Source organism: Larimichthys crocea, chromosome XV, assembly GCF_000972845.2.
Source record: "Larimichthys crocea isolate SSNF chromosome XV, L_crocea_2.0, whole genome shotgun sequence".
Taxonomy (NCBI): Eukaryota; Metazoa; Chordata; class Actinopteri; family Sciaenidae; genus Larimichthys; species Larimichthys crocea.
Window position 1 is genome coordinate 3,276,264 of NC_040025.1, and position 19,740 is coordinate 3,296,003.

The following is a 19,740-nucleotide window of genomic DNA, read 5'->3' on the forward strand; positions in this document are numbered from 1 at the left end:
AGGATTAATCTCTGTCATCCCATTCAAAAACTCTTCTGCACATTCCCTCATGCTCTTCTTTCAGCTGAACTCGATGGCTGTCACTGTAGGATGTGTGTGTGGGTTGGGAGGAATTCTGGGATAGGAAAAAACCTCCTCCGCTCTGACTTCTTGGTTTGACCTGTGTTTAACATGCTGTCTGCTACGGCAATCTACTACTACTACTACTACTGCCGCTGCTGCTCCTGCATTCATGGAAATAGTTCCTGTGCAGGGTGGGCGACCTCCTCAGATTGCATTGAGTGGAGGGTGGGCAAGTAAATTGTTTTGTTCGCCCAGATCTTTACCGCAGCTAACCTGCGGAAGTCTTTATAATGTCTGACTTTGCTGATGTTGGCCTTCATCCAGAGCTGTCAACCATGTGATGGAGGTTCCTCCCTGCAAAACCTTTGACATTTTGATAATTCATTCTTTACCTACAGGCAGTGATGTGAGTTTTCCAAACAGTGAATGAGTATGGAAGCTTGCCTTGCCATGAAGCTGTCAGCACACCGACAAAAAGAATGTTAGTCCTCTGGCTTTCAGTGGAGACTTTTACAGGCTCAGGTTGGTTTAAATGCTTCAGCTAAACGCTGAATATTTGCAATTATTCAACATTAAAATCATCTCTAAATCTTACATTTTATTTCTAATCTTGACCTTCTGTCCTACATGTCTTTATCTCATTTTTATTTGTTTAGCAGAGACAAGCATAACTCTTTATATCCACTGGGCGTCGGCGTCTTTGCTACCAGACAGCACAAAAATAGACGAGGATTAGACTTTATGCATGTGACATTCTGGCTCATCTTTTTGCATTAGGAAAATCCAGAAATGTTGTGAATAAACGGGAAATCATGAGGAGAGGTTTCCAGTAAAAAGAAAAAAAAATCCTCTAATGATGTCATAGTGATGTCATCAGGGTAACCTCAGGTTATCTCAACAGAAAGCCTCTGTGAGAAACTGAGCATTTACTAGGCAGGAACTACAGCCTAACCAATAGCTGCCGTTAAAGTGCATTGTTGGAAATGTAGAATCCGGCATTGCTGGAGTTGAAACCAAACTGAAAGTGGAAGCATGGTCACCTCACAGCAAGAAGGTTCCTGGTTCGAATCCTCCAGCTGACTAGGGTCTTTCCTTGTGGACTTCCTTGTGGGTTCTCCCTGTGTCTGTGTGGGTTCTCTCGGAGTACTCCAGCTTCCTCCCACAGACATGCAGGTTAATTAGTGAATCTAAATTGGTGTGTGAATGGTTGTTTGTCTGTGATGAACTGGCCACTTGTTCAGGGTGTACACAACCTTTTGCCCATTGAAAGCTGGGATAGACTACAGCCTCCACCCTGATAAGTGGTTATTGAAAATGGATGGATGGGGACTAAAAGTCAGGATATCTGCTGCTTTGATTTTGACCATTATTGTCCCTGAACTTCATGGAAGGTCAAACCTAAATTGTTGGAATTCTCCTTTAAACATACGGCATATGTTTAAAGGAGAAGTGGAGATTAAAGGAGAAGTAGCATGAGGTAACATGGGATCATGGGAGTTGATGTCTTCATTGTTAAACAACCACTATTGTTGATGAAAATCTTCCTGACGTGACTCCCAGAAATCACATTCACGAGGCGATGTGTTAAAGTTTTATTCACGTTGTTCGCCAACTTCCTTCCTCACTCTTTGATGTATCCTGCACTGAATAAAATTCTGTATTTCGCTGGGTTTGAATCTCGTTAGAAACATTATGGATAATAAGTAGTATCTAAGTAGTAACTAGTATTTTTAGATATTTAGTGTGAAAAAGTTACATATTATATCTTAAAAACATGTGAAATGGGTTAACTTAAGGTCTATGTACAAAACTTACCAGGAACCAGTCAGTATTTATTGTCAGTATGTCTGTATTGCATAAGAAAAGTGGTAATAAAAGAACTTTTGTTTTTTTCATTGCAAAAGTTGAATCTAAATGGACAGCTTGTCATTGTCATCAAACAGCTAAATTCAGCAATTCAGTGACTATTGAAGTGGTCATTTCCCATTTCCCCCGCCCTGTCCTGTAATTGACGCTCCTAATTGCGTGGGCAGATATGTAACTGTAAACAGAAATTTAGCTGGAAACAAAAAGGGGATGTCTGTGGTCGGCAGCTGCTATTCTGTTGCCATCAGCAGATACTGGTATGATGCAGAGAGGACCTATGTGGTGAACTGAGGGAGAAGTGTTGATGCACTGAAGTCAAGGAGAACTGCAGTTTAAAACTGCAAAAAGTATAAACCCCACACCCTCTCTTGTGGCTTGTCTCTGGGCACGCCAGTCAGATTCAGCTCCCCTTTCTACGTACAAAATTTCTCATTAACATAATCCAGACCCACTTCCTGAACCTTTCAGCTGTGGCCAACACCCAGTCTCCACCTGCCACGCCCTACAGGTGATGAAAGCGCAGAGCTGAGGTGAAGAATGGCTTTCAGTATGACCAGGCTCAGACCTAGGCATGCTCGTTACTCTGCTGTTGGCGGCAGTGACCGCCACAAGTCGCTATACGATGGAAATGTAAGTGTGCTTTGTGTTTCTTTTGTCTGATTACCACGAGCTTGTGATACACACTAGCCAGTAGATTTTTAGTCGGACGTCTGTCTGTAAGACGAACACTTTTTGTTCCTGCTCAGTTTACAGAGATAAAGAAAGACGTGTATAACTCACCCTCTGCTCTCATTGGTCCCACATGCAGCTGTGTGTTGAACGTAGCCCTCATTAGTAATTTTTCTCTCATTCAGCTTTCTGTTAACGGCGCCCCCTCACTTTTATTGTCTGTGGCACCCACTATTACTGTGTCCCCCTCGGTTTGAGAGGAAGAGAGACCCCTTACTATTTTACAGCATAGTCTGAAGCTAGATCCGGTTTTAGGGAGCTGGGTACATAAAGTAAACAAAGCTACAGTACAATAAGGACAGTATCAGTTCAGTGCATGAGCTCCACCTGGATATTGTCCGGTTTTAGTGACATGTCTGTTCACGCAGGCTTCTGGACTGAAAGAATTAACAAGTAGTAACTTTCAGAATCACTTTATTGGCCAGGTGTGTGTACACATAAGGAATTTGACTCTGTTTACATGTTGCTCTCAATGTATATGTATATGTATGGACAGCTTGTGTGTGTGTGTAAATAAAGGTGATTCTGATACTAAGTTCACGTCAATAAGTACATAGTATCTATGCTTCAATATCTGTTAAACATACACGTTATGAGGATTCAGACAGACTGACACTGCCTGCTCTGGCAAAGCTAGCTCCAGTCACCTCATTTGTATCCAACATATTACTTATATAAATAAAATAACTTACTGCTCTATTCCCCTTAGACATGAAGGCCCATAGTCTGCTCTGCCAAATGTCTGGAATAAAGTAATGTGGCTAATAGAGTTCAGACAAAATAATGACTTACTAATAAGTGGCTGGTGAGTGTCGAAAAAAAATAAATTTCTTACCTGTACGGCTGTGGAGAAAACATGCTGGCTGAGCTCGTATGTTACTGGGGAATAGCTGAGTAATGTTGCGTACATTACTTGTAATTAATTACATTTATCTACGTAGCTTTCCGTTAGCCGGTACATAAACACACTACATGTTAGCACCATTAGCCTAGCACTAGCCAGTTAGCCAGAGTTCAAACATATAAAAAGATATAAAAACACATTACTATTAATATTATTGTAATGTGCTATGGTGACAGCCTTCGTTCATGTTTCTATAGCCTGTAAGCAGCTTTATGTCCACGTCAGCACTGACCACAGCTTTCTTCACTCAGCCAGTCACTTGGGTGTGGTTGGGACTGAGCAGGCTGCTGTCACTGTGACTAATAAGGAACGTGCTCGTACGCAAATATAAACACACGTACAGACTGTTAAATATTGCACATGGACGCTCATGCTTCCCCATACACAAGCCCTCTAAGAGGAGGCTGCTCGGTGTGTTTGCAGGAGAAATTCATATTTAAAACATAGTTTGGATTGTGTTTGATATACAAAGTGGCTGCGTGTAGGCTGCAACAGTGATTGGAACCAGAAACCAGGAGCACGTAAAATCAAAACACCTAGAATGAAGAGGCAGAGTTAACCATTAAAGACTTCAAGTGGCGCTTGTGAAGCTTCGTATGGTATAAGAGCAAAATAAGCAAATAGTTTGTTCTTTAAAATGATTCCAGTAGTTGAGTTAAAAAAAAAAAAGTCAAGAAATAGTCTGACACATAAAAATGACAAAACATAAATCAATAAGCATGAACGGTTCTGGTTCAGTAGTTCTGGACATTTTTTAACCGTTGGACCTAGCCAGACAAGCGGCTTTCTTTGTTTTGAGTCTTTATGTCTATGTCTATGATATACATTGAGTGTATATCATAGAGTGATATACGTTTTCTCATCTAAATCAGAGAGAAAGTGAAAAAGCGGATTTCCACAAAAATGTTGAACTATACCTTTAATGCAGAAGTTCAACAAACACGAACCAAAAACTGGAACCATCCAGGCTATTTTATGACATCAAGAAAGAAGTGAAATGTGACATCCAACGTATGACAAAGTTACCAAGAAGGGAGGGAAACCACATGTTAGTAATCTGAATTTTTTATTTTTACACAAGTACAGGAGAAACTAAAAGTGGTGCAGCAAATACTATAAAATGCAATCAAACCAAACAAAGTGGGACTTCCAATAATGTTGTCAGGTGTGTAGTCCAGGTGAAGTGAATCTCCCTGATGACTCTGCTCTACACCAAGAAGTAGAAAAGCGTCACTGCCAAGAGTCATTAGGAAGTGAGATTTCATTCAGAGAAGATGGGTACGGTCGTATAGTCAAAAAAATTAGCTCCTAAGTCCTTTCCTAACCACTTTTCCTTGACCTCAATAGAAAATGTCACAAGGTTACGTTGGTATGGTCGCTTATCCACCTGTCCACTCATGTATAAACATATTAACATTAAGTTATGGCAAAGATATATGATTAAACAGCAATGGTAACTTCATGATGATCTGCAGGAGGCTGGATGTCACAGTTAGAAACAGTTTTTACTCTGTGTGTGAACGCAGCTCCACAGTCAACAACAGAACACACTTCATGTTCAAAGTTTTATATCACGTCAACACGTATGTTCATATTCACACGCTCTCTCTGCTGCAGGCTGCATCACACTGTTTAAATACATAAATGTTTTCTGGTTGTGAATGACTGAATGGTGCGCCAATTTTTTGTTGTGGGGCGACATTACCTCCTTTCTTTTCGTGAAGGATGGTCTGGTGTATCCTATGCTAAAGGAGATAATAAAGGAAGCTTAAAAGTTGGGGAATTCAAACAGCTCTTATCATGGCGGCTATGTTAATACTTCTGGGTTATTTCACTCAGTTAGGAAGGATCCTAAGCAAATTTGACTATTCGACAGCAGCCGATAATTTGACGTGTCGTTGGAGTAGTGGTACAGGTGTGAATCATGATATTAACAATTCAGCTGCTTGACAAAACTTGACAAAATGCCTCAGTGGATTCAGTGCTATAATTCTTATAAATAATAATAAGTAAGTCTTATAATACTGAAATATTACAGAAGTCTATTCAACAGACTCACAAGCTTTATCATCTTGTAACCTTGATTTCTACATCAATATAACGTGTGTTCACAGAGTTCATTTGTTTAGCTGTTTCCATCATCTTTAATTGACTACACGCTTTGATGCTTGAAACAGAGTGGAGTGCATTCTTGGAGTTCCTTCGTTGCAGGTCAGGACATGGTCTCCGGCCTTTGACCAGGTCAGAGGATTAATGTGTTTTTAAAAGCTGCTTGTCACCACAGAGTTGGTAAGAACTACTGCTGGACAGATGTGAGGGGAATTTACTGATCAGCGATGATTTACCAAAAAAAGATCTCTAACTTGGGTTACAACCTTTCAGAGAAAGGGCGGAGTATCAATAAATTCTATGATCGATATGGGGTCGATTTGACCCCATAACATTAATCATCACAACACTTGATGACCAGATGTGACTGTGAGCTCCTGCGGTCTACAGTGGTCTAAAAGTATCCGGATCCCAAGAGTGAGTCCTGGTCTAGAGGTCTGTAATTCTGTGTGTATGTGTGCAGCCACAGAGTCAAGGTCCCCCATCAAAGAGGAAATGACTTCACGAGACTCTGAGGCCTCTGCAGTGCCTGGGGGGGGAGGAGGGCTGGTATGTGTGCAAACACAAACACAAACACACACACACATATGCACACACACCTGCAAACCCATGCAGCCATATACAGCAGGCTACCACACACAAATGCACAATTGCAAGCACACACAAACACAACAGGAACACAAATAAAACAACTTTAAATACACACACACACACACACACACACACACCCAGGTCGGGTGCTGAGTGTGTTATTTATTTTAGCTGGCCCATGTGAGAGTTAAAAATGGAATGTTTCAGCTACATAAAACACTTCCTGTTTTGAAGACTCCCTCACTGAACTGTTCCCTCGGCTAAATAGTCCCAGAGCGCTGCGTAATGACACAGGAAAAATGTGTGTTTGTGTCTAAATAAACTGTGTACACACACTCGAGGCTGTCCTCCCCATGTATGTGGTATCACACATATTCCCACCGGTCCGCTTGCCTGCTTGCTTGCTTGTGTGCACAGCGGTGGACGCTCTCGTTCTTCTTGTTGATGCATGGTTGCTTGCCTCCTCTTTGTGTGTGTTTACATTTGTGTCACCACGAGAACAGGAAGAAAGCACTGCGCTCCATTTGAAGCGTACCTCAGGACGGAGACTTTTATGGTGCTGGACTCTCGTTTACATTCAGCAGATGCTCTTAAGATCATTTTTTAGTACACTATAATTTCTCCAACCACAAGTCATGACACACATTTGGGCTGCAGGTCCCACTCCTGCTCAGTCTCCTGGGTCAATAAAACAACAGTAAGGGGGTGATCACACTGAAACGTACTGTAGACATTTTAGTGAAATGTATAATTGAAGGATCTAAAAATCTTAGCAAGCCCTGGAGGCCCTGTGAGGGAGAATTGAAGCTTTTCATCAGACATGTTGTGTATTTAGTTTTTTGTCTTTGATTTGAGAAAGCTTGATTCTCCTCCTGCTCCAATACAGCTGCAGAGTGGTCAGCTGTAATCGCAGCTCCCAGATGTAAATATCAGTCATGAGTGCTTGAAAGGACAACGATCAATTTTTCCAAAGAGAGTTTAAAGCATAAATTATTATTAGTTCATTCTTGTCCTCAAAAACAGGAGTTAAAAAGAATATTTTGAACAATTTTCAAGCACAAAAGCCAAATAAAAAGAATATTTTGAACAATTTTCAAGCACAAAAGCCAAATGCTTACTGGTCTTCAGCTTCTCCAGTGTGAAGATTTGACGTTTTTATTTGTCCTATATGCTTGTAAATCATGTATTTTTGGATAGTGTAAATAATCATCAGTTAGGTAATTGCACCTCTAATCTCACCACAAGATAGTAGTTGTTTTTATGTTGGCTCTAAAGCTGAGGTTCAAAGTTCAGTCTTAATCTTGGCAACATGAGTTTAAAAACATTTTTACACCGAGCTGCAATGATGAACATCGATTAATCAAAGTTTAATAGTTTTAGTCATTTTTTGCACAAATGCCAAATGTTTCAGCTCTACAGATGTGTTGATTTGCACCCCTTATCTCATATTTAGTAGCTTTTCTGGAACTTTCGATCATATTGCATGACTGCGTACTGCATGATTTCCGTGGAATTGAAGAATTCATATATTTTAAGGCTTTAAAGTTGAGGTTAAAGTTCATTCTTGATCTCGGAAACAGGAGTTGAGAAAACAATCACAGCGCAAGGTCTATTTAGCAGCTGTTCTCGAGCTGTTGAAGATCATATCAAATGATCTTCAACAGCAGGTGAAGCTCTGTTTCCAAGCTAAAATGGACAAAATGTCCTTAAACTGCATCTGCTGGTGATGAACATAAACTATGATATGTTACTATTAATATCAATTAAATCTACAAAGTCTTTACAATGTGTGTCACATTTTGTTTAATGCTACAATCAAAATAAGTTACACCACCAAGACATCATTTCTCCTTTGTAAGGATTTGTAATCAAGCTGTTATCTCCATTCGTTCCAAAGATGTGATTAAAAACAGATAATCATGCAATGGCAGAAATCCCAGATCCAGATGTGGAATCATGTGATTTCTGGTGAAATCCCTGCTGTTCTTTATCCAAACCACAACATCGCAACTTTTCTTTTAGACATTCTGCTGACAAACCAAAGAAAACAGAAACTCCTGCAGAGAGAAGTGAGCCGCTGCAGACAAGATTACATCTCTCCACATGTGACATTGTTGACTTTTGGCTCAGTGAAGTTACAGGTGTTTCCAACAACAAGGCAACACACACACACACACACACACACACACACACACCTCCCACCCACTGCACACCACTAACACGAACCAACATATACATGCACTGTATAGCTGTGGCATGTATAGAGTTTGTGGTGCTGCTGCTGACATTATCTGCATTGTGAATCTGCGCATACGCACAACAATGTGTCACAATGCACATTTTCAGTTTATTTTTTTTCTCTTTCCATCACTTAACGTGTATGTCTCTCTCGCCCACAGCTCTTTCTCTTTATCTTCACAGCCACACACAAAAAAATACAAACACACACCTCGCCTTGCAACGTTCTCTTGGCCCCTACACACCCGCCCACGAGCACAAACACACACGCACTCCCCCTTCCCTTTCCCTCCCTTCTCTCTAATCCCTGCAGCTGTTGCTCTTACTCACACCGCTGCCTCCTCCAGACAAAACCTCATCTGTGTGTACGTGTTTATGTGTGTGTGTGTGTGTGTGTGTGTGTGTGTTTGAGAGAGAGAGAGAGAGAGCTAGGTAGAGTTACAGATAGGAAAAGCTAGATTGTGAATGAAGGAGGTGGGATGTGAATGAGAGGATGGGAGATACAAAAATCCCCCTGTAGTTTCCCCCTGTGGCAGCCTCCGTCCTCCCTTTCTCCCAGACCCATTGTGTTCCCTCTTCACCTCCTTCCTCCGTCTATCCATCTCCACATCCTCGGCAAATATGGGCTCCGCATTTGGATATCACAAATCTATCAGCCCCATCTGGCTTCGTCGGGAGTCTCAAGTGGATAGTTGGCTGTGTGCAAAAAATAGCTAAATATATAACAGGGATATTATGTCCCTGAAAAGGCGGCTGCAGTTTGGACAGAGTTCGCCTCTGTCTTGTTCTAAGTGAACGGTCTGATGGAGTAGATATGTTTCCAAATTAAGATATATGGACAGAGGAAATCTCTTGTTTTTAATTCTCCTTTTCATTTCGGTTTCTTTTCTCTGCTAAATTTAGTTTTTTAGGCTTAAAAACAGGACCGAAAGTAACTGTTTTTATTCAGTTTTGGCTGGTTTGAATGTTTGGTAACACAGTCTGCTGTTCACAGCTCAGGATCTTAATGCGCCAGTATACTCAGAAGAGCTTGTTGGATGATCGAACAGTTCAAGGAAATACCCCCCACCCCCACCTTTCCAAATCCAACAAGCAGACACACACACACACACACACACGCACACACACACACACACTTCTCTCAAGCTCTCTTTTTTCATTTGTTACACAACTTATTCTGCTATTTTTTCGTGTGTGCAACAGTGTAACACTAAGAATGGCTTCCAGGAGAGAAAATGTGCACCATTATACCCATATTTAACGACTATTACGCCACAGGAATACGGACTGTACCTACTTATTTTTCTGTCAGCATTGGGTAAACCCAAATGTTGTCTAATTTTCATGAATAGATGGAGTAAGGAATAAAGAATACTTGCATGTTTTTGTCTCTCCCATCTGTGGGTTTTGGCATTTATTGCAAAATCTGCACCTCTTCTGTGCCTGAAGTCAAGCAACAGCAAAGTGGCAATGTGCAAAAACTACAGGCCCATTTTTAGGCGAGCTAAATATCTGAGAGTAATCTTACAATCTTGATACAGTTCTTCAGACACCACTGACTACACCTCCACCCTCTTTATGACGGCACACTTTTCACCTTCAGATGTACCCACCGCACACTTTTTCCCTCTGACGTGATCAGACAACAGGTCATTTGGACTAGTTCCTCTCTAAAATATCCTGAACCTCACAGTAAGACCTCCAGTACTTTGATAGATAGGATAGTGAGTGCTGCTCATTCTAAGAAACAATGTCCTCTGTCGAGAAAATAAGCAGATAATTGGCTTGCGCTACTTGAAACCACAGATAAAGTCTGCATTAGAAAATGAAGCTTGAAAGATCTGACGATAAGATGGTATTGCGTTGCATTGTGGGAATTGCAGGATCCAGTAATTTTTAGAGCTTGACTGATACTACGGACAAAGATGCCATTTACACCTGGTCTGATGAACATGATTTTTATCTGGATATCTCTGAATAACAGATTAGTCAGACCGTATCAGGAGGGAGTAGAATTCAAATAGCCGTCTCTATGAGACTCTCAAGAGCCACCAGAAGGTGCAGGCTGAGCTAGTACCAGTGCTAGTGAGCTTCTCTGTTAGCTCAGATTCCACTCTTGCTGTATAAGTAGGATAATCCTATTTAACAAGGCTAGAAAAAAAGAAGCCAAGGCTTTACATTGTATCTGATGGTCTCGTGAGAGTTCCCTGCGTCTCCTCCCTTCACATGAGTTGTATTTTGACCGGCTTTTCCTATAATTAATAACACAAAGGAAAGGCTGCACAGCTACACACCACGTGTAAACCAATCAACACCGTCCTTGGTCCTTTCTCCAGTGTTGTTCCAAGCAATGATTCCACAAATCAACATATGCACCAACTACAGTCATTATTTAGCCACCAGGTTCAAGACTCTGGACTTGATCTCCATAGTGCAGTGGTTCTTAACCTGGGTTCGATCGAACCCTAGGGGTTCAGTGAGACGGTCTCAGGGGTTCGGTGGAGCCTCCGCCCTGGAATTTTTTATACCATTTGTTACAACATATCTTTGTGAGCAATCGTTTTCGAGGATGCTGGACATAAAAACTAAGAAAAGGAACAGACTTTGCTGTGAAAATGACATGAGACTGGCACTTGCCAAGGTGAAGCCACGCATATCTGAACTGGTCTCTCAAAGGCAACAGCAGAAGTCACACTGAGGTAAGTTGTTGTGAGTTCATGCACTGTGTTGGTTTAGTTATTTGAACAAGGTGATGTTAATGCACGGTTCATTTTGTGCACCAGTAAAAAAATCATATTTAATTTTATACTAAAGAAGGGTTCGGTGAATGAGCATATGAAACTGGTGGGGTTCGGTACCTCCAACAAGGTTAAGAACCACTGCCATAGTGTCTTTACCACCTCTGTTTCCAGCTGGTTATACATGACCAAAAATCTCCTGTCTCAGTGTGTTTGTATAATTTTCTGCCTGTGTGTAAATCACCCATGGATGCTGTCAATGTATCCACAGAGCTGCTATATAACCCTGTGTCATTTCAGTGGACTATATTAAATGTGCATGTCATATCCAGATGTCTAAATTCACACGTGTTAGACCTTAAATCACACACACACACACATGAGCTGTGCACATGCAGTGACACATTTTTAACGATCATTTCTCATGAAGGGGATTTCAGCGTGTCGCTTGTATATAAATACTCAGCCACCAGTCAGCTGTTGCATGTACTAAATGGGCCATTAGTGGCCTCATTATTCAAACAGCTAACAAGTTTATCTCATCCACTCTTGCTCATTTTGTTCTTTTCTCCGCGGAGCAGTTTTTTTTTTTTTTAATGCTCATTCAGTAATTTCCGACACTGTTTTATGACTGTTATAAACAGCTGTAATGTGCTGGACAGAGTGAACTGTCTCCACTGCGTCCACGAAGCTTGTATACACTGCTGGCAGCATCGTGTACACACTGATGTTTGGATGAAACCAGGGTTTATTTACATTCAAGTTAGAGCCATAACAACAAGCTGTTAAACACGCTGAAATATGACTGTTTGTGCAGCCTGCGCGCTCCTATTGATGTGTTCTCGTTAGGGGGCTGCATCATATCTGTTTTTTATCATTGGTGCTGTTACGCAACTGCTGCACAAGTGGTGATGTTGCTTTAAATGTATGGCATCGTGGCCTTGTTGTATGGCACGTCAGAGACAGCCCTGTCTTCATGTGTGCCCTATACGGTTCACTGGCAGTGAAGAAAAAAGACATGACCCGTGTTGGAAGACTGCTGCCTGAGAGGCCAGAACCACACCACTTAACCTCTGCATCACACACACACACACACATACATATATATATATATACATACACACAGAGTCCTCACCACATCCATTCACCATAAAATCCCCCAACATATGGATGCTATAAATTCAAACAGACCTATAAATTCTCTGGATTTTGTTTTCTTCTGCAGAATTGTTCGGACTCCTTCGGGTTTGATGCTGGTTTTCATAAGAAGTTAAAACCATAATTCTTTAGCCTAAAGACAGCTGGCACGTTAAATCGACCGTGATATTGACGAGCCGTACACTCTGACACTGGGGTTTCAAACAGCGCTGTTACATTTTTGATAAGAAGTGAGAAGCGTGCGCTGAGTTATTATGCTAGCGCTTTGTGAAAGGGGAGAAAATAAGCTGGTGAAATGTTGTTTTTTTTATGGGTGATTACGTTCTCGACTTTTCATTCTTAACAGTGCAGAGGTTGAACCAAGAAGTACTTCATTAAAACTTATTAGAAGGATGAATGTGGACATAATACGAAGAAAAAAAAAAAAAAGTCTGGGAATTCAAAAACAGTTCGCCGAGCCAAACTTTGAGAGGCAAGACATTTTTAAGGCCCTGCTTCCTAAATTATGCAGTCTTTCAGCAACTGCTAATAAAACAAGATGACAAAACAATGTGTGTTGCTGCGTGTTGGGTAGGAAGTGAGTGAGTGAGCGCTGGGAGGCCGGGGAGTATTGCATGTCGTCTAACACTAACATTCTTTAAGTAGGTCAAGTAGAGAAGTGATTCCCAGCCTTTTCCATAAACCTACTGATGTAATGCTGACCTACAAAACAGCAGCAGCTGCTGGGATCAGGGGTCTGGACCCCATCTTATCCCCTCCTTCCTCCTCCTGCTCCTCCTTCTCTTTGTCCTCCTGTTTCTTTCCATCCCTTCCCTCCTGTACTTAGTTTAGATTCGCCCGCATCATTACATCATTGTTGTCAGTATTGCTGTCAGCGTAGTATTACCTTAATCCCAGCGTAAACCAAACAGTTTCCGTTGTCTTATCCACGAGCACAGATGTTGTCTAAACGTTAATTCTACCTGCGTAATTTCCCTGCAGACAAACATGGATTAGTTTCCCTTCGTTATTTCACTCATGCAGAGTGTGTTATTAGACTGGCCTGTGTGTTTTTAGGTTCACGTAACTGTTTACATCTGGGTTTCATTGCATTGGATTGTAGAGGAAGTTCCCACCCCTTTATTTGATCGATGGACTGAGTCACAGGTGACCTTGTGAGGGAGCTGGACTCGCTAGAGAATCCATCTTGCCTCGCCTCAAGCTATGCACTCGTGTCATGAGTTACAGGCATGGTTTAACCAGAGACAGTATGAAACATGGATGTTGTATCTGTGATGTCATCTGAGGTTTCTAAAGAGCCGTCGTCAAGCTCAGTGTGTGGTTGCTCTGGCCGTCGCCATCTTTGCAGACCAGCCTCTGTTAATACAAATATGGGTAAAGACATCGACATCATCGGAAGTTTGACCCCCAAATTCCACCGGGCACGAGACTATTTAACGACGCAGCACATTTACACATTTGGAAGCATATTTAGAAGCATGTAAACCAAGAAAATGACCAAATCTCAGCAAGTAAACAAAGTCTAGCAGGCTAAACGCTCCACTTCTGAAATGCTCCCAGTGGGGTTTGAAGTCGCGTGCAGGACGGACCAAAACAGTGTCGCATCCGCAACGTGACAAAGACGTGTCCGGTGGGGTTTCAGGTTGAGCCTGTCTGCTCAAACAAGCCATCTGTAAGTGGTGATACTTTATGCATAACATTTTGTGTAATTACTTTAAGCCTTAATATAATTTGAATAATGGGGATGTTATGTAAAAATCGTCCTCAGTACAGTACGAGGACATTGGGTTTAACACTGGGTGTGTGTGAGGTTAGTGTCGATGCTGCTACTGTGCCATCAGTTAAAGCACAACTAGAGAGTATTTCGTGATCGAAAGAAGAGCAAGGATACGATACTGAAGACTTTTCTTGATAGAAAAGATGTTTTTGCTCTTCTTCCGACCACATTATATAGTTTGTTGATCTGATTGGTTGAAGTTTGCCCATGACAGACAGTGATAGACAAACGGTTCATCCAATCACCTGCCCAGTATTTTTTGAAGGCAACTACCCTTTTTCCAACTTCCAAAGATGATTTCCCAGATGATTCTGTCTAACAAACCAGGTTAGGTCATATGTGTTCCAGGTGACATCACGCAGCAGGTGAGGAACTCACTGTGAAAGCTGCATTAATGTTGTTTTTTTGCCTTCATTTTGGGATTGATAAAAATACAACATGGACATCCCCTTTCTAAAGTTTGTTGTGGAGCCTGTTTATCCAACAAACACGAAGAAACATTAGCATTTGAGTTGTGTTTCTTGCTGCCGGGTGAATATTAATCCAATGTTTACTCCCTTTAAGCCTCTCTACTTTTGTGAGGGAGTGAACCGAAACAGTGAAGTAAAGCCAAAGTGATGAGCTGAAATGCTCTGTTGTGCTGAGGGAATAACTATTGCAAGTAATCATTTATTCATGCGTAATGCAGCCATTTGATCCATCCAAAATCGCTGAATAGCAGCTTAACTTTGGTGCCTCAGGCAGCAAAAGAGAGGTTAATAAAAATGTTGATGATCAGCGGAGTCACCTTCAGTTATTAACGTGTGTTCAGAGCACAAACTATTTCCTGTTTCCTCCTGCTTTTGGCCGTTTTTTTGATTTAGCTCTGACTGCAACACAACGAGCAGCTGCTAGTGGTAGAGTAAGACGGTTTTTAGCCCTGAGTTTTGCCTCACAGACTACACACAGCCTTGTTGCTGGGGCAGACTGAAGGGAAGACCTGCAGGGCACTCGTCAGGGATAAGAAAAGTACTTCACCACCTCAGGGACTTTTCAGGTGTAAAAAATGTATTTGTATGTGTGGTCACACCCTCTGATGAACTGGTGACTTGTCCAGAGTGTACCCTGCCTCTCACTCAACGTCAGCCAAGGTCGGCTGCAGCCCCCTACGAGAATAATAAGTTATTTAAAAGTAAAGTTAATAAAGCATGAGGCCCTTCGTCATAAAGATTCAAATATCAGCCTCTATAAAGGAAACGTAACATGATTTAACATCTTGTTTAAACCAAACCTGCGCTACAGTCTTTTATTCACAAATTTCCTCCAGCTTCGCTCTTAAAATCAGTCGTGTCGTCTGCCAACACTATCATCAGCTGAGAGGAACCTAAACCGCCTAAAACCCTGATCTATTACACACCTGCGTGCCCCTGGCTAGCATACCCTCACACATGTGCTTTTATATCACATGATTAGTGTTTGGATGCTGCAGCAGACCCTTTTAAGACTTGAGACTTCACATGTTTAATTTGATGAAATCTGACATTTCTGTCAAGAATTAAGGCCCGACCTTGGCTGAATTTTTTGGTTTTCACCACTGAGCCAAATTAGATTTGATCTTTTTCCCAGAACATTTTCAAACACATCAACATGTGCAAAGCCACAGTTTTTCCCAGCAGTCGCGACTTTACATGACCGACCGGCGAAAGGCAGTCATATGTGGGCTTCTTAAAAATGTCTTTACTTGCTAAGAATACAAATATCTGTAAATATCTCATCGTCAACCTGTAGCAGCAGCTCATCTGTGATTGGACATTCGAGTTACGAGTCATGAAAAAGGTGTTTACTTGTAGTAAATTACTGCATGAAGGTTATTAATGTTGTGTGATTGACAAGATGGTCCATTGTATGTGAATAGTTGTGAACGTCCAGGCTTCGGTATCTTGTGTTTCTTTTCCTGACAGCGCTGATTAGTGAGGCTTAGCAGACAAGGTTGGTAACCAAAACAGAGGAGGAGAGGTGGAAACACACAACACAGAGCACTCACTCACTAATCATTGTGTACAAGCATCACACCCACATCTGGAGTCATCTTTCCATGAGTGTGTGTGAGTGTGAACAGGGGTTCAGTCGAGAGAGAACGGCAGAAAAAAAAGGTGTGTGTGACGGTTTGTGTATGGTTAGGACAAAGATGTATGTGTCTGTGGTTTGTTGCGATCACACAGAAGTCAGAGGGGTTGCTGGTTTGATTCCTGCAAGTGACGTTGCCAGGGGAGACATCTAGCCTCTTTCAAGAAGAGGAACTGCAAAGTAACATTAGCTAAATGAGTGTGTGTGTATAGATATGTAACTACCCACCCCTCCGAAGAGACCTCGCCCTTCTATTCAGTCATTTTAATGACAAACACATTCTCTGCTTTTAGACACACACACACACACACATTCACACACATGCACATGGACACACTCCTTATGTTTGCCATGCATTTGACAGTGATGCACGGCATTGTTTTATTTGGCCAAAATGAGACTCAGATGTGTTGAACGGGTCTGATAAACAACCTGCAGCGAGCCAGCCGCTTCATCAGGCTGCATTACACAGAATCAGTGGAAAAGCTTGCAGATCTGACCCTCTTGCTTCAAATTAAAGCACAGGTTTTTATTAAAATATTTCATCCCCAGGATCCAAGTTAGACTTTAGTGTCTTACTGTAGGACACAGGATTACACATTGCTAGCTTGTGTTCTGGTGAGACCTGCCAGAAGCAGGTCTGCAACCTATTTTGGGTCCGTACCCTTAGTTTAAGAAACCTGGGAGTGGAACAAAGTCAGACCAACAACTGATTCTCATCATAAACTGATCTAGCTCTGCACTCTGCACGTCTCCACCCCGATTTTAGTAATTTTTGACTCATCACACATCATTTTCTTTGGAAACTTCCACCAAGAGACCACCAGACCTCAAAAAGAGAAAAAAAAAGGTTCCGTTTTAATTAGTGTTTAGTGCATTTACAACAAGACTGCAGAGCTATAAATTAAAAGTGTTGATGTAATTAAAAAAATACATGATGTTGGATTGTTTTCATTCCCGGATCTCTTATGGCTATTGAGTACACTCCATACTTAACTCGTCACGGGAGGGCTTGTATAAATATAACAGTGAAAGCTCATTCAGCTTAACACAAAGTGATCTGTCATAATGTCAAACACCAAACCCGACCACGCTCGCTCTTTTTCTATTGGACCAAAGAAAAAAGGAACAGCTTTTCACTGCAGTGCAGTTAAATCTGTACTGTGTCATAGCGCTGGTATAGTAATATGTATTGACTTTAAACTCTTTTGGCAACAACACCGACCTCTGGACTGCATTGTAACTTACAGTATGTGCAAGACATTTGCAGCTGAACGAATTTGCATCAGATCATTTGGTCACAGTCTCAAGACTAGACAGAAGAAAATTTGTAGGCTATGATGCATTTCCTTTTTTGTTTAACATCCATATTATTCAGCTATCGGTTTCCCCATTTGTCCGTGCCTTTACAGGGAGCATTGTTACATTTCCTAGCACGTCATCGACACAGACTATCAATAAAACAGCGTACAAGCAAATAACCTCAAGATATCTGCAAAACCTGGCAGACAGGCAGTTGCGGCGCATGCATTACTGATTTGTTTGTCTTGTACCAAGAGTAGAAATATGTCTCGAAAAGTAACCATGACCAGACTGACATGTCTCAACAACTATTGGTTGGATTGCCATTGGGTTTTTTTAAGGACATTCCATCAGATCAAACTTTGAATTTGTCCAGGGCTTTGGTTAATGCCTTCTAAACTGATTTAGGCATTCCCATCAGTCTCAGTTGTACTACACTGATGCTAATTAGAAACGGTGAGTGTGCGAACAAGCTAAGAATGTGAGCATGGTAAACGTCAGCGTGTTAATATTTAAAACTACAGCCTCATAGAGCCGCTGGCGTGGGTGTATTCTCCTAGTCTTAATCTAATCATGTCGCTTTTGTGCATTAACATAATGAGACCATAACTATAGCAAAGGAAAATCATTACCACTTTCTGCTCTATAATATTACTAGTGTTCAAAAAACTTGTTTTAAAGGTTCGGAAAGGTTAAGCATGTCAAATATTCAGGGCAGGATATGGCAGCAATGGAAATATACTGGCAAACTAAACATTGGTTTTAGATCATGTTTTTTTGCGCTATAGGGTGACAGGCTTGTAATCAGCAATCCTAGATGCCACTAAATCCTACACACTGGTCCTTTAAATCATATTTTCCCAGTAGAGAGGAGGACGAGAGCTATTTGAATCCTACAGAAGCATTAAGTTAACAACCGATATGGCACAATTTGATGCTTCTGTACTGTTCTGTCAGAAAGAACAGATACAACCTCAAGGCCAGCCATTATAGCTGAGTTGCTGTAGCAGTTCATTGCTCACAGTACCACTAAGCAGCAGGAATTTTTTATTTCTCTTTTTTTTTCCAGAAGAGAACAACCATAATTCTCAATATCGGGACCAACAACGACGGTATTGATCGACAACCCCATCAACCCCCCACAGATTATTGCAGTCAGTTTTTTTTGTGCAAGCAGCTTGTTCTCTTTAACAACTGCTTAATCAGTTCCTCCTTATGCACTCTTGCACACATAGACGCACACGCGCACACACAGGTTGACCCAGGGGGTGGTGGTGGGGGGGAGGAAATTGAATTAGCAGGGTGTAATGCAGCTCCTTGTGTGTGTAATCAGAGCAGGCTCCGAATACAGCCCCATTGTAAGTCACTGTGGTCAGAGTCAGGGAGAGCCAGCGACCGCTGGGGGAAGCTGCCCTTATCACTAGATATGATTACAGCTGGGGGAATGTGTATTTGTGTGTGTGTGTGTGTGTGTGTGTGTGTGTGTGCGGTGGTGAGATTTGTGTGGGAGTCATGGCTGACTGATTTCATGGGGAATGTGCGTCTACAAGCCTGTGATCGTGTACAAGTGAGTATGAGGGTAATTTCTAAAACGAATGCACAAAACTCAATGCTTTTTGCATGTATAAAAATAACACCAACATTTCTGGCATTCATCGCCACTAACCCCTCAGATCTTTCTGGATTGGGGGGGGGGGGATTTATATCCTGTGGTAACAACAACAACAACAACAAACAAAAAAAAGCCTTTTCTGCTCGTTGTTTCCACTATCATTGTTCGGCGCAGCCTTTTCTGCTCGTTGTTTCCACTATCATTGTTCGGCGCGGGCTGCAGACTGTGTTTTCCACGGTGGATGTCATTGTTTTTCACTGTCTGTTAATTATTTTTGTGCTGGTATTTTGCCTCCTCCTGATATAGTGTTTCCTGCTATTGTCTTTTTCTACCAGGCTGGCTGACTCTGGACTTGAGCCAGCTGGTCCCTCCTACCTTTAAATACACACACACACGCACACACACACACACACACACACACACACACACACACACACACACACACTACAATACATCCATGACCATGAATACACACTCTGCTCTCCCTTCCTCCTCTTGGCACTTGAGAGAAAACACAAGAAGTCAGTGATACGGCAAACCAACTGTG